Source organism: Dendrobates tinctorius, unplaced genomic scaffold (assembly GCF_039654945.1).
Source record: "Dendrobates tinctorius isolate UK_male_01 unplaced genomic scaffold, ASM3965494v1 ptg000245l, whole genome shotgun sequence".
Taxonomy (NCBI): Eukaryota; Metazoa; Chordata; class Amphibia; order Anura; family Dendrobatidae; genus Dendrobates; species Dendrobates tinctorius.
Genome location: NW_027361912.1, coordinates 7,517,739 through 7,533,725, shown reverse-complemented (window position 1 = coordinate 7,533,725; position 15,987 = coordinate 7,517,739). Strand labels below are relative to the sequence as shown.

At 42.2% G+C, this 15,987-nt stretch overlaps 1 long non-coding RNA gene and 1 pseudogene across 1 annotated transcript; one reads left to right on the top strand and one right to left on the bottom strand.

The window, feature by feature from the left end:
• Positions 1 to 15,987, bottom strand: part of LOC141060855 (zinc metalloproteinase-disintegrin-like VLAIP-B) — a 176,698-nt pseudogene that overhangs the window by 87,044 nt on the left and 73,667 nt on the right.
• LOC141060800 (uncharacterized) lies at positions 10,181 to 14,492 on the top strand. Its single transcript, XR_012222766.1, has 3 exons — positions 10,181 to 10,412; positions 10,501 to 10,664; positions 12,831 to 14,492. It is a non-coding gene; the product is annotated as an uncharacterized lncRNA (long non-coding RNA).

Genomic DNA, 15,987 nt, shown 5'->3' with positions numbered 1-15,987 from the left:
TGCCTAATCTGCAAGATGCAGGAGAAGACCTTGAGGCTCTTGAAGAAATAGAGTTAACTCCCTTCCACTGGCCAATTGCGGCCCAACGTGCTCAAGGAGTGAGAAACAGGTGGTCTGGCTTGAAAGAGGTCACCCTAAATCCTTTGCCCCATTTAGAATTTTGGATAACTAGAGGAGGAAGACCTGTGAAGACTCAGACATCAAGGTTAGATTTCAGAAAGGCAGATTTGAAGGGATTCAGAAAGAGAATTGGAGGGATCCAATGGCTGGATATCCTTAAAGACAAAAATGTCCAGGAAGGATGGGAAATCTTGAAAAATGAAATTCTCAAAGCACAATTGTTAACAATTCCGAAAAGAGGGAAGAATAGGAAGCATTTAAGGAAACCAGGATGGATGAACACAGAACTTAAGCACATGCTAAAAAGGAAGAAAAAAATGTTTATGAAATGGAAAGAGGGAGGCATATCTAAAGAAGAATATAATGCTGTCTGCAGAACCTGCAGGGCACAAATCAGATTAGCTAAAGCTGAAAATGAATTGAGGCTTGCAAGAGATGTCAAAAGCAATAATAAAGGATTTTGGGGATATGTGAAAAGTAAAAGAAAAGTCAAAGATGCTATAGGATTTTTACAGGATGAAAATGATGAAATGGTAAGACAGGATGTTGAGAAGGCCGAACTTTTAAATTCCTATTTTGCATCTGTTTTCTCTCAGAAAGGAAACGTAACATCAACTGTTCTTCACTGTCCTATTAAGGATATAGAAGAATCCAGGATATCTATAAACAGAAAGATAGTGAGGAAACACTTAGCTAACCTAAATGAATTCAAGTCTCCAGGTCCAGATGAATTACACCCCAGAGTACTGAAGGAGATAGCAAAAGAAATTTTTGAACCCCTCTCCATAATCTTTGAAAATTCTTGGAGAACAGGAGAAGTCCCAGAAGACTGGAGAAGAGCAAATGTTGTTCCTATCTTCAAAAAGGGGAAGAAGGTGGACCCAGGCAACTATAGGCCGGTGAGTCTGACTTCTATACCAGGAAAGATCTTTGAACAAATTATTAAACAACATGTATGTCAGTACCTGGATAAGAACAAAGTGATTAAACAGAGTCAGCATGGGTTTGTAATTAATAAGTCATGTCAGACTAACTTAATTCTATGACGGAATCACTGATTGGGTGGATCAAGGAAATGCTGTAGATATAGTATATCTTGACTTCAGCAAAGCATTTGACAAAGTATCTCATACAATCCTTATTGAAAAAATGACTAAGTATGGAATGGACAAGGCAACTGTTAGGTGGATTCATAACTGGCTTAGTGATCGGACCCAAAGAGTGGTCGTAAATGGCTGCACATCCAGTTGGAAGAATGTCTCAAGTGGGGTACCACAGGGCTCTGTCCTGGGCCCTGTATTGTTCAACATCTTTATCAATGATTTAGATCAGTGGTCCCCAACCTTTTTTGCACCAGGGACCGGTTTCAAGCAAGACCATTCTTCCATGGCCCGGCAGGGCGGGGATGGAGGTGTGGCAGGGGCGGGGCTTTGGTAATAAGGGGGCGGGGCTATGGACATGGTTGTAGTGTAGCAGTGCATACTTATAATTAAATAACATTTATAATGTGACTCAACTCACCATAGGTTTTGAATGAGTGCTCCATCACCCCCTTCTCCCCATCATTGCCTTCACCCCATCACTCCCCTCTCCCCATCATTGCCTTCACCCCATCACTCCCCTCTCCCCATCATTGCCTTCACCCCATCACTCCCTTCTCCCCATCATTGCCTTCACCCCATCACTGCCGTCTCTCCATCATTGCCTTCACCCCATCACTGATGTCTCTCCATCATTGCCTTCACCCCATCACTGATGTCTCTCCATCATTGCCTTCACCCCATCACTGATGTCTCCCCATCATTGCCTTCACCCCATCACTGATGTCTCCCCATCATTGCCTTCACCCCATCACTGATGTCTCCCCATCATTGCCTTCACCCCATCATTGCTGTCTCCCCATCATTGCCTTCACCCCATCACTCCCTTCTCCCCATCATTGCCTTCACCCCATCACTGCCGTCTCTCCATCATTGCCTTCACCCCATCACTGATGTCTCTCCATCATTGCCTTCACCCCATCACTGATGTCTCTCCATCATTGCCTTCACCCCATCACTGATGTCTCCCCATCATTGCCTTCACCCTATCACTGATGTCTCCCCATCATTGCCTTCACCCCATCATTGCTGTCTCCCCATCATTGCCTTCACCCCATCACTCCCTTCTCCCCATCATTGCCTTCACCCCATCACTGCCGTCTCTCCATCATTGCCTTCACCCCATCACTGATGTCTCTCCATCATTGCCTTCACCCCATCACTGATGTCTCTCCATCATTGCCTTCACCCCATCACTGATGTCTCCCCATCATTGCCTTCACCCCATCACTGCTTTCTCCCCATCATTGCCTTCACCCCATCACTCCCTTCTCCCCATCATTGCCTTCACCCCATCACTGCTGTCTCTCCATCATTGCCTTCACCCCATCACTCCCTTCTCCCCATCATTGCCTTCACCCCATCACTGCTGTCTCCCCATCATTGCCTTCACCCCATCACTGATGTCTCCCCATCATTGCCTTCACCCCATCACTGATGTCTCCCCATCATTGCCTTCACCCCATCACTGCTGTCTCCCCATCATTGCCTTCACCCCATCACTGCTGTCTCCCCATCATTGCCTTCACCCCATCACTGCTGTCTCCCCATCATTGCCTTCACCCCATCACTCCCCTCTCCCCATCATTGCCTTCACCCCATCACTCCCTTCTCCCCATCATTGCCTTCACCCATCACTGCCGTCTCTCCATCACTGCCTTCACCCCATCACTGATGTCTCCCCATCACTGCCTTCACCCCATCACTGCTGTCTCTCCATCACTCGCCTCATGGCCTTCTCCTCATGTCCCCATCTCCTCCAGGGCCAGGCTACACAAACACAGACCAACACACACACACACACACACACACACATTATACACACACACACATACACACATACACACACACACACACACATTATACACACACACATATACACACACACACACACACACACAGACACCACCTCTCTCCTCTCACCTGCCCGCCGCCCGCGCTTCCTCGCTCTGACACAGCTGCGGATCGCTCCTCTCTGTGTCAGTCAGAGACAGGAAGCGCGGGCGGCGGGCAGGAAGCTGGACTCAGTGGACGAGTCCTTGCAGCTCCGCTCCTGCTATTCCCTCTTGCAGGCAGCGGAGCTGCTTGGATCGCTCCCTGCCGCCGCTACACACGCCGCTAAGAACTGCTGCGCTCCGCCCCTGCCCCCGCTACGCAACTGACCGCCCCTGGCTCCCCTTGTGTCCGCGGACCGGCAAGGGCACTGCAGCGGCCCGGTGCTGGGCCGCGGACCGGCGGTTGGGGACCCCTGATTTAGATGAAGGAATTGCGGGTAAACTGATTAAATTTGCTGATGACTCAAAGCTAGGAGGGATAGCTAATACTAGAGAAGAGAGAGAGAGGATTCAAAAAGATATAAATAAACTGGAGAAGTGGGCAGCAACTAACAGAATGGTTTTTAACAGGGAAAAATGCAAAGTACTACATCTAGGCAATAAAAATGAAAAAAGCATATACAGAATGGGAGGAATAGGGCTAAGCAACAGCACATGTGAAAAAGACTTGGGTATACTAATTGATCACAGACTGAATATGAGTCAACAGTGTGATGCAGCAGCAAAAAAGGCAAATGCAATTCTAGGATGTATTAACAGAAGCATACAGTCTAGATCACGTGAAGTCATTATTTCCCTCTACTCCTCTTTGGTCAGACCTCATCTGGAATATTGTGTCCAGTTTTGGGCACCACATTTTAAAAAAGACATCAACAAACTGGAGCAAGTTCAGAAAAGAGCGACCAGAATGGTGACCGGTCTGCAAACCCTGTCTTATGAGGAAAGGTTGCAGGATTTGGGGATGTTTAGTTTGCAAAAGAGAAGACTGAGAGGAGACTTAATAGCTGTCTACAAATATCTAAAGGGCTGTCACATTATAGAAGGGTCATCTTTATTCTCATTTGCACAAGGAAAGACTCGAAGCAATGGGATGAAACTGAATGGGAGGAGACACAGACTAGATATTAGAAAAAACTTTTTGACAGTTAGAGTGATCAATGAGTGGAACAAGCTGCCAAGAGAAGTGGTGAGTTCTCCTTCAATGGAAGTCTTCAAACAGAGGCTGGACAGACATCTGACTGGGATGATTTAGCGAATCCTGCTTTGAGCAGGGGGTTGGACCAGATGGCCCAGGAGGTCCCTTCCAACTCTACGATTCTATGATTCTATGATTCTATGATTACGATTGGGCAGAAACGCAGGATAGTGACCCCGCAGTCCGCATGGTGAAGGAGCTACTGTCACAAGCTGACTCACGCCCAGAGCCGGATGCTCCTGAAGAAACCCAGCAATTGTGGAAGGAGAGAGGCCGGCTGTTCATTTATGAAGGAAAGCTGTGTCGGAGGAGTATCAATGCCCGCACTCAAGGCTGGTCTGGCAGTTGGTAGTCCCAAAGAGAGAGGCATCAATGGTCTTGGAAGCATACCACAATGGAGCTGGACACTTCGGATGGAAGAAGTTGGAAGCCTTGCTCCGGGAGAGATTCTACTGGGCTGGTATGAGGAAAGCCATTGAAAAATGGTGCCAAGAGTGTGGACAATGTAACCTGCGCAGAAAGGATCGAAACAGCCAGAGAGCTCCTCTACAGCCAATAATAACCAAACAGCCACTTGAGTTGGTCGCCCTAGACCATGTGAAGCTGGTCCCAAGCCGTTCAAGCTACATTTATGCTCTTACCATCATTGACCACTACTCAAGATTCTTGGTAGTTGTGCCTGTCAAGGATCAAACCGCCAGGACAGCAGCCAGAGCCTTCCAACAGCACTTTTGTCAACCACACGGATACTCCGAGCGAGTGCTTACAGATCAAGGTCCAGCCTTGAGGCGGAAGTGTTCCAGGAATTCTGTAACTTGTATGGTTGCAAGAAAATCAGGACAACACGTACCATCCACAGACCAATGGCATGTGTGAAAAGATGAACCAGGTGGTGATCGACCTTCTGAAGACCTTGCCTTTGGAAGAGAGGAATCTGTGGCCAGAAAAGTTGCCAGATCTGGTAGACCTCTACAACCACATTCCTGTGAATTCCACCAACTGCACTCCAGCCTACCTAATGAGAGCAAGACCTGGTAAGCTGCCTATTGATTTGGATATGGGAGTCCTTACACATGAGGTGACGTCACCAGATGCTGACTGGGACACAGAGAGGCAGCAACAGTATCGAAGAGTACAAGAGTGTGTAGAAAAGAGTCTAGCTCAGGCAAGACAAAAACAGGAGAAGAACTACAATCAACATGCACCTGCAGTTCCCTTGTCACCAGGAGAACAAGTCCTAAAGAGGAAAAGAAGGATGCAAAAATTGGATGACCAATGGGAAGCTGAACCCTACACCATTCTACCCTCAAACTTCGACAATACCAAGGTGTGCCTTATTAGTAAAGATGGAGGAGAAACCTCAGCAGCAGTATCAAGGGATCATTTGAAATTGTGCCCTGATCAGTTAAAGGAAAGAATGGAAGAACAAAATAACATCCAACCCATAGAAGAAGAAAAGGTCAGCACTGTACTTGGAGAATTCCCTGCAAATTGGACTAAAGTAAATGATGCCATAGTGGTGCCAGTGTTGACATTTCCCCAACTGGTAGTACAAGAAGAAGTGACTCATGAGAACTCTGAGAATCAGGAAGTTCAAGCAATGGAAGCCACACCAGCAGTGGAGCCAAAGAATCCTCGCCCTGCCAGTGGTGAATCTGCCATACCCATGGTGAGACTAAGAGTCCGTAGGAGAATACTACCCAGTTTACCCACACCAGAGTTGCGCAGGTCTACCCGTACTACACAAGGTATACCACCCATCAGATATCGTGTATAGACAAGTTCATGTAAATGTTAAAATTGTGTGTATATATGTAACTGTTCAAGTTTCTGCATACAGATAATCTGTAAGAAATTCCTTTTTGAATATTCCAGTTTAGTTTTGATGGACATTCTGGCCACAGGACTGTGTGTGGTCACCAACTTTGTACATAGTTCACCATTTGCCCAGGAATGGACCATGGACATTGATGCTTGGACTTATCATCACAGGACTATTTTTGGAGCTTTTGGCTTTTGTAAATTTTTCATTTTTCTTAAATCTTGTACCTTTCATATTGTTTACATGTTTACATGTTTCTCATGTTTTTCCTTTATCAGTCCAGGAGTACTGACTTGCACTAGGGGGGAATGTGGTGCCCCCTGGAGTATGGTCGCCACAGTGGCATTCCCTTCCTCCAGGGAGGGTGATGTCAGGCTTGGAGGCAATGAAGGGTCTCTCTAACAGTTAACCATGTCATGCAACACAGTTCCCACTCCAGGCCAGCAGAGGGAGCTCTGAACCAGAATTGGAGGAGGAGTGCTCTCTGAGGGCCAAGAAGGGAAATTAGGAGTTAGTGTGAGGAGGGCAAAGAGTGTAGACGTGTGAAGAGAAGCTGGAGGTTGAGCTGAGGATAGAGAGCTCCCTCCCAGTGATAGCGCATGATCTGGAGCCTGGTCTCCACGGTTGTATGGATACTGAAGGTCCTGCAACAGAAACCAGAGGAATAGGAAGCTGTAAATGCTCTATTCCCAACTAAGACTCGGAGGCACAACAGCGACGGATGAGCCAAGAGAGACAGAGGGCTACAGCTGTCTGCCATACGAGGTAGTTCTAAGAGAAGATAAGAAGGAGGAACTTCGGTGTAACACAGTACTGGATGTACCTCAAGCCAACGCTAGGAAGGAGACTACACAACCCATCTGATAGAGAGATCCCTGAGTTGCTTCCAGGCTAGCCGGCTCCTGTGCCATCTGTACGAGGACCCTGGACTGCGTTTGCCAAGTAAAGGTAAATAAACTGCACCCTGTTGTGTCCTTGCCTCCTTCCTGCAACCTCTTCAGCACTGCTACATCTCTGTGCCAAACACTGCACCCTCTTCCTAAACATTCAGCTACACTGCCCTGGGACCAACAGCCCTACTGTGGAGGGCTACAACATCATTGCTGCACTACACCATCTGTCCCAGAGGATCTGCTTGCAGCGTCGGCTTAACACCTCCCTTGCCGAACACCACAGGTAGCGTCACGAATCACTTATAAACTTTATTCCCAACTCAACCCCTTTTACATGGGTGCCCAGGGCCACGGACTTGGTCACCGCTGCTGTGACAATCCCCTCTGAGAGACTAGCCCGGTACCGAGTACCCAACAGCCCTGGGAGGGCAACCCATGTGCCTACAAAATGGCCGCCCACAGCACATATTAAAAAAGGACAAAGATTGTATTTCCCATCTATGGTCTAATACAGTATATGAAGCTGGCTCTAATCTGAGAAGAGGTAGACATGATGGAATAAACCCTTTAAGGAAAAGAGGTAACACTATACCGCTCACCTGAATGACTCCGCAGGAGGTCCGCTGGCTGCACATGGAGCCCACGAATGAATACCCAACTGTGGGGCCAACAAAATCAATGTTCCTGTAAGAAGAACAATTACTTGTTACTTTTTGGTTGTTGCTTGATCATGAGATATAGAAGAAATTACTTGAAATAGAAAACTTTAATGATGGCGATGTTAAAATAGGAGCTAAGGAGAATATAAACCATGACGTAGAAGATGAAGAGTCTTACGTTATAAACTGAGCATTGTCATGAGGTTGTCTTGGCAGAAGGTTGGTCATTCTCCAGTTGCAGAAGAGATCCAGGTCTAACGAGTACGAGGTGGACACATTAAACTGGTCCCTGTTCTCCCAGATTTCCAAGCCGATCAGTGCGAAATAGATGGTTAAGGGCTTGTAGACCTTGAAGAAGACATGTTTATCATAGTTATGTCCAATATTCAAGGGAACTGCAACTGGAGACAACTACGGCCTACTGAACTTTTGTTTACTAGATGGCAAATTACAAGCAGCTAAAATTGGAGTAATGTAGCATGAGATGAGATTGATCTAAAGTTCAGGGTAAGATTAGTGCCTATTGCCTTGTGTCACTTATATTTGCCGTGGTTTGAATTCTGCAGCATATTAATATATGCTGCTAATGTTAACTTATCACATATTTTACATGGTAAAGGGTGAAAGGTGTGACTCCACAGTGGAAATGCCCCGTGGAAAGAACCCTACGTGGCTCCATGTGTCTAAATCATTCTGAAATTGAAATGATCACATTAAAGTAGGTGGCATGTTTCACCATATACTCACCACATTGACATAATTAACCATCTCAAATACCCTGTTTAATGATTTCTGTGCTGCAGTTATACTTTGAAAACTGAAAAAAATAAAAAACAACATTAATGTGATATTTTCAAGAACATTGCTGCATTTATTTTCTCCTTCACAAGTGTAATTACACTTTAGGCCGGAGTCACACTAAGCCTATAAAAAATCGGTCCGAGTCTCCCTGCCTAGAGTCGCACGAGTGTAATGCAAGTACAATCCGATTTTTCACACGTAGCATCCGATTTACATCCGAATGCAGTGCGATTGTTATCCAATTGCAATGCGATTTTAAAATGAACTTTTACATACAGCAATTTTGTCATTTACACATCGTTTTCAAAATATTCTTCAAAATACACACGCACACACACATATAGTGCCTTGTGAAAGTATTTGGCCCCCTGGAACTTTTCAACCTTTTCCCACATATCATGATTCAACAAAGAGCCATATCTCAACTATTAAGTGAAAATTAAGGACCAAAAGAGTTTTAGCATAAAAAATAAATTTTATTGCATAATAATTAAAAACAACAGCAGAGCAACAATGCTAAAACAGGCAGTGGTAGACATAAATGGTAGATGATATCTAGAAAAGAATCCAAGTGGAAAGGGCATTACTCCCTCAAAGTACTCAATGATAAATCACATCCATGTAGTGTAAATATAATCTAGAGTGCCTTATTCATGAATCTGCCATATTTTATATAGTAGAGGTAATAGAGAGTATATCTTTTGCCAAAGAATTTATTTTAATAAATTCACTAGAATGTTAATTCTCAGCTGAGAAAAAAATGGGACCAATATAGTGTAATGTACATGACGCCGTGAGCAGTAACCACCACACGGAGAATAGATTAAATAGGTTACAAAAAGCTGCACCAAACATATGAGCTCACATAAAGTGGCAAAAGTTACAAATAAATACAAGTAATTGCCACAATGTGAGCCGGCATATTCACGAAGAGCAACATAAATAAACAGTTAGTTGCTCAGCAGAATAAACCACATATTAATGTGAATAAAACTGGGTGCAAATTGAAAAGAAAATGCAAATAATAACCTCAGCAAATATTGGCGCAGATAAGCCCATACAAATGACCAAACTAAGGCCAAAGCAAAGTATTCTCTACTAGGCAGAGAAAAAAAGACCTATTCATGCAAGTTGAACCGGATAACAATTGAAAAATAGAGTAACGTAACACTTACATGAAGTGACTATGTGCTGCCACTGCCTGCCGCCTCTACGCGCGTTGCGCCTTGGCTTCCTCAGGAGGCGTAACTCACACTAGCCCCGGAATTGATATATATAGGGTCAATAGGCAATAAACCACATCGCGCAACAGGTGTCATCCCGATTGAGCACATGCGCAATGCCAGACCACAAGACTCCCCATTCAGAAGTCTGAAAGTAAGTGACGCATGCGCTGATGTATCCCGACTCAGTAAATCAGAGATCCTCCTTCAGCGCTCATAGGGAGCAAATGGATACCGCTGCATAAGCAGCAGAACACCACAAGCGCACCTGGTGAGCGTGTCAGGAGATCTCAAGTAGGGAAAATCCTGGGCATGCGTACCAATCAGACAAAAAAAACAAAAGAAAAAGATATGATCAAAATGTGAGCAACATTTGTAAAAATATTACTGAAAAAATGATAAAGTGTATAGAATAAAAACAAAAAATTGGATACTAGTGCCAAATGGATTATGCAGAAAATGAGACAAGTGATTTGGTGAATAAAATACAGAAAATAATATCGATAATATCCCGTGATGTGATGGATTATGATCAGAAAAAAGTCTTTCGTTGGCAAAATAGAATTTCAGTAGAAGATCAGAAACAATCAGAGATAAGAAGTTCATCTGTGTCTTCGGTGTCTTCTATATCCAGTAATACCACTTCAACTCACGAAAGGGAATATTATACTCCCAGACGTATTAAAACAAGATATGGTGGTAGGGGCAGAGGAAGTGCAAGATATCAATCTAACTCTGGTACCAGGAGAAATGATAAACCTAAGGTAATTAATCTATCCTCGCATATTTTATCTAATGAACAGGTAGAATTGTTAGAAAAAGGTTTATCCTTTTCTCCATCTCAACAATTAGATTCCTTCACGGTCATAAAAGATGTTCACCTGTTCGCGAGAAAACTGATACTAAAGAGATTCCATGAGAAAAGTACTATGGGATTGTCACTCAATTCTGAGGAAGAGAAAGCTGCTCTGGAAATTTTAGAATCCTTAGCAGAGGAGAGCAACCCTATGGAAGCGGTGAGTTCTTTTCCCGTTTCCTTGTTTAATAAATCAAAAAAATTTCCTAACCTTAACACATGCTCGGCAGTTGAGACTTTTGTGAGATTGGTCACTCATGATATAGAGGAACTTAAGAAAAACTATCGCTTTAATCCAACTTTTATGAGTGATAAAAAAGCAATTATGGAAATGCAAGGTTGGAAAGATGTAATCTTTAAAAGAGCCGATAAAGGTGGCAATCTTGTTCTTTGGCCACGTGACCTTTATGAAAAACAGGCTCATAAATTATTATCGGACACTAATTGCTATAAAAAATTGACTTTCAGTCCTCTTCCTGCATATCATAAAGAACTAAATGATATTCTGTTAGAGGCACATGAGAAGGGTATTATCCCCAAATCACTTTTGGAATTTGTTGAATCTTTAAAACCTAAACTGCCCACTTTATATTTAATCCCAAAAATACATAAGAACATTGAGGATCCGCCCGGCCGTCCTATCGTGTCCGGAAAGGAAGGACTTAGTGAACTGATATGTCAGATAGTAGATTACTATCTGAAGCCCTTGGTGACCACTCTACCCTCCCATATTCTTGATACAACTGCGGCTCTACGGAGGTTAGACCAGCTACATCTGGGAGATGATATGATCCTTGTCACGGCTGATGTGGAGGCGTTATACACCTCCATTCGCCATGACCAGGGACTTAGAGCTACCTCCTGGTTTTTGAGAAATAGTAATTTGGACCCCCTTTTGGCAGCCCTTATAATTATTCTGTTAGAATTCATTCTGACGCACAACTGTTTTTTATTTAAAGAACAAGTATTTTTGCAAACTCAAGGTACAGCCATGGGGGCGGCTTGTGCTCCGGCTTATGCCAATTTATTTTTGGGTTTTTGGGAGAGGGAAATCTTTCAGTGTTCTCCTGTTACCAATATTGAAAAGGCCCACAATTGGATGAGATACATAGATGATGTGATGTTTGTATGGGAGGGCCCGTTGGATGAATTAAAAACATTCATGTCTGCATTGAATGATAACGATCTGAACATAAAACTCACTTATTCCTATGGGAAGAGAGTTAGTTTTTTGGACATCGATATTTCAGTCAATGATGATGGATCTGTATCGACTGATATATATAGAAAACCTACGGCCACTAATTCAATTCTACACGCTAAGTCCTCTCATCTAAAATCCACTATACGCTCAATTCCAGTGGGGCAGTTTTTGCGAGCAAAGAGGATTTGCTCTTCGGAAAAGACATACCAAAATCAAGCTGCAGATTTATATTCCAGATTTAGAGAAAGAGGATATGGTCATAGGCAAATTCGTAGAGCTTATAATAGAGTACAAGAAATCCCTAGGGATCAATTGCTATACAAGAGAAATTCCAAACCTAGGGATAATAATCAAGTTCGTCTAATTACCCCGTTTAATGATCAATGGGATAACTTTACTGGTATAATCAATAAACACTGGCATGTGTTACAAATAGATCCTATTTTGAAAAAGACATTGCCATCTAGACCTTGTATTACAGCCAAAAGATCTAAAAATCTTTCTGATCTACTTGTAAGGAGTCATCTAACCTCCAACGAAAAAGTACAAAAGGGTATTTTTGGTGAACTCCAAGGATTTTACCCTTGTCGAACTTGTAAAGCATGTTCTAATACACTTAAAATGAATACATTTCAAAATTCAGATCATTCCAAGACCTTTTCAATCAGAAAATGCCTTACCTGTTCATCTAAGGGTGTGATATATTATGCAAGTTGTTCTTGCAAAAAGATTTACATAGGAATGACTACAAGAGAGCTTAGAATTAGAATTCGCGAGCATGTTCGAGATATCGAAAAATCTAAGGAGGCTAAGGATCTGGACCAATTGAAGACATTACCGAGGCATTTTCGTGCATTTCATCATTCTCGTGCTGATGATCTTCGTGTTTTTGCAATTGATCAGGTATCGTTGGGTACGAGGGGTGGAAATTTATTTCAAACTCTTTCACAGGTAGAAAGCAGATGGATCTATAGGCTTAACACGATGATACCAGTGGGTTTAAATGAGAATAATGGTTTTGGATCCTTTTTATAATATAAATAAAATTTCTCATATTGTGTATACATGGTTTTTATTTTTTGCTTCGGTTTTTAATATTTTTTTTATTCTTATTATTTTTAGTTTCCATTCCATTCGATTTACCTCATTCAGTCTGCTCTTGGTTGTGGATCTTGTTTATTACACAGAAAATGAAGCGTATCTCACTCACAAAGAAGAAGACTTTGGGATATTTGTCCTCATTGATTGAGTGAATGAACATTGGGGATATTATTAATATTATTATATTCTATGTATTTTATTATTGTTCACCAATACTGTTAGTTACATATTCTGTACAATTTATTTGGTACTTATTTACCACTATCATTATTGTTAGGTAGCATCTTTTTGTCCCCATTATTTTGGGGATTGATTATTGGGGATATTATCGATATTATTTTCTGTATTTTATTCACCAAATCACTTGTCTCATTTTCTGCATAATCCATTTGGCACTAGTATCCAATTTTTTGTTTTTATTCTATACACTTTATCATTTTTTCAGTAATATTTTTACAAATGTTGCTCACATTTTGATCATATCTTTTTCTTTTGTTTTTTTTGTCTGATTGGTACGCATGCCCAGGATTTTCCCTACTTGAGATCTCCTGACACGCTCACCAGGTGCGCTTGTGGTGTTCTGCTGCTTATGCAGCGGTATCCATTTGCTCCCTATGAGCGCTGAAGGAGGATCTCTGATTTACTGAGTCGGGATACATCAGCGCATGCGTCACTTACTTTCAGACTTCTGAATGGGGAGTCTTGTGGTCTGGCATTGCGCATGTGCTCAATCGGGATGACACCTGTTGCGCGATGTGGTTTATTGCCTATTGACCCTATATATATCAATTCCGGGGCTAGTGTGAGTTACGCCTCCTGAGGAAGCCAAGGCGCAACGCGCGTAGAGGCGGCAGGCAGTGGCAGCACATAGTCACTTCATGTAAGTGTTACGTTACTCTATTTTTCAATTGTTATCCGGTTCAACTTGCATGAATAGGTCTTTTTTTCTCTGCCTAGTAGAGAATACTTTGCTTTGGCCTTAGTTTGGTCATTTGTATGGGCTTATCTGCGCCAATATTTGCTGAGGTTATTATTTGCATTTTCTTTTCAATTTGCACCCAGTTTTATTCACATTAATATGTGGTTTATTCTGCTGAGCAACTAACTGTTTATTTATGTTGCTCTTCGTGAATATGCCGGCTCACATTGTGGCAATTACTTGTATTTATTTGTAACTTTTGCCACTTTATGTGAGCTCATATGTTTGGTGCAGCTTTTTGTAACCTATTTAATCTATTCTCCGTGTGGTGGTTACTGCTCACGGCGTCATGTACATTACACTATATTGGTCCCATTTTTTTCTCAGCTGAGAATTAACATTCTAGTGAATTTATTAAAATAAATTCTTTGGCAAAAGATATACTCTCTATTACCTCTACTATATAAAATATGGCAGATTCATGAATAAGGCACTCTAGATTATATTTACACTACATGGATGTGATTTATCATTGAGTACTTTGAGGGAGTAATGCCCTTTCCACTTGGATTCTTTTCTAGATATCATCTACCATTTATGTCTACCACTGCCTGTTTTAGCATTGTTGCTCTGCTGTTGTTTTTAATTATTATGCAATAAAATTTATTTTTTATGCTAAAACTCTTTTGGTCCTTAATTTTCACTTAATAGTTGAGATATGGCTCTTTGTTGATATATACTGTTTTCTGAGTTATGCTATTACTTATTTCCCATTAACAGGGGATTTTTTTGGTACTTAATATCATGATTCAAACATAAAGATACCAAATGTAAATTTTTGGTGAAGAATCAACAACAAGTGGGATACAATTGTGAAGTTGAATGAAATTTATTGGTTATTTTAAATTTTTGTGGAAATTCAAAAACTGAAAAGTGGGGCGTGCAATATTATTCGGCCCCTTTACTTTCAGTGCAGCAAACTCACTCCAGAAGTTCATTGTGGATCTCTGAATTATCCAATGTTGTCCTAAATGACTAATGATGATAAATATAATCCACCCGTGTGTAATCAAGTCTCCATATAAATGCACCTGCTCTTTGATAGTCTCTGGGTTCTGTTTGAAGCTCAGAGAGCATCATGAAGACCAGGGAACACAACAGGCAGGTCCGTGATACTGTTGTGGAGAAGTTTAAAGCCGGATTTGGATACAAAATGATTTCCAAAACTTTAAACATCCCAAGGAGCATTGTGCAAGCGATCATATTGAAATGGAAGGACTATCATACCACTGAAAATCTACCAAGACCCAGCTGTCCCTCTAAACTTTCCTCTCAAACAAGGAGAAGACTGATCAGAGATGCAGCCAAGAGGCCAATGATCACTCTGGATGAACTGCAGAGATCTACAGCTGAGGTGGGACAGTCTGTCCATAGGACAACAGAATATTTAGAATTGAGAGTCCTCAATGGTTGATACCTTTCAATGGCTAACTGAAAAGATAGTAACAAATTGCAAGCTTTCAAGACTACTGAGGTCTCTTCATCAGGCTAACTAATACAACATCTGAAGAGACCTGAGTAGTCTCGAAAGCTTGCAATTTGTTACCATCTTTTCAGTTAGCCATTAAAAGGTATCAACCACTGAGGACTTTCAATTCTAAATATTTTTCTATCTACTGGCTAACACGGTACAAAGATATATATCTTACCTGTATCATAGGACAACAATCATTCGTGCACTGCACAAATCTGGCCTTTATGGAAGAGTGGCAAGAAGAAAGCCATTTCTCAAAGATAGCCATAAAAAGTGTCGTTTAAAGTTTGCAACAAGCCACCTAGGAGACACACCAAACGTGGAAGAAGGTGCTCTGGTCAGATGAAACCAAAAAACGAACTTATTGGCAACGATGCCAAACGATATGTTTGGCGTAAAGGCAACACAGCTCATCACCCTGAACACACCATCCCCACTGTCAAACATATTGGTGGCAGCATCATGGTTTGAGCCAGCTTTTCTTCAGCAGGGACTGGGAAGATGGTTAAAATTGATGGGAAGATGGATGGAGCTAAAATACAGGACCATTCTTCAAGAAAACCTGATGGAGTCTGCAAAAGACCTAAGACTGGGACGGAGATTTGTCTTCCAACAAGACAATGATCCCAAACATAAAGCAAAATCTACAATGGAATGGTTCACAAATACACGTATCCAGGTGTAACAATGGCCAAGTCAAATTCCAGACCTGAATCCAATCGAGA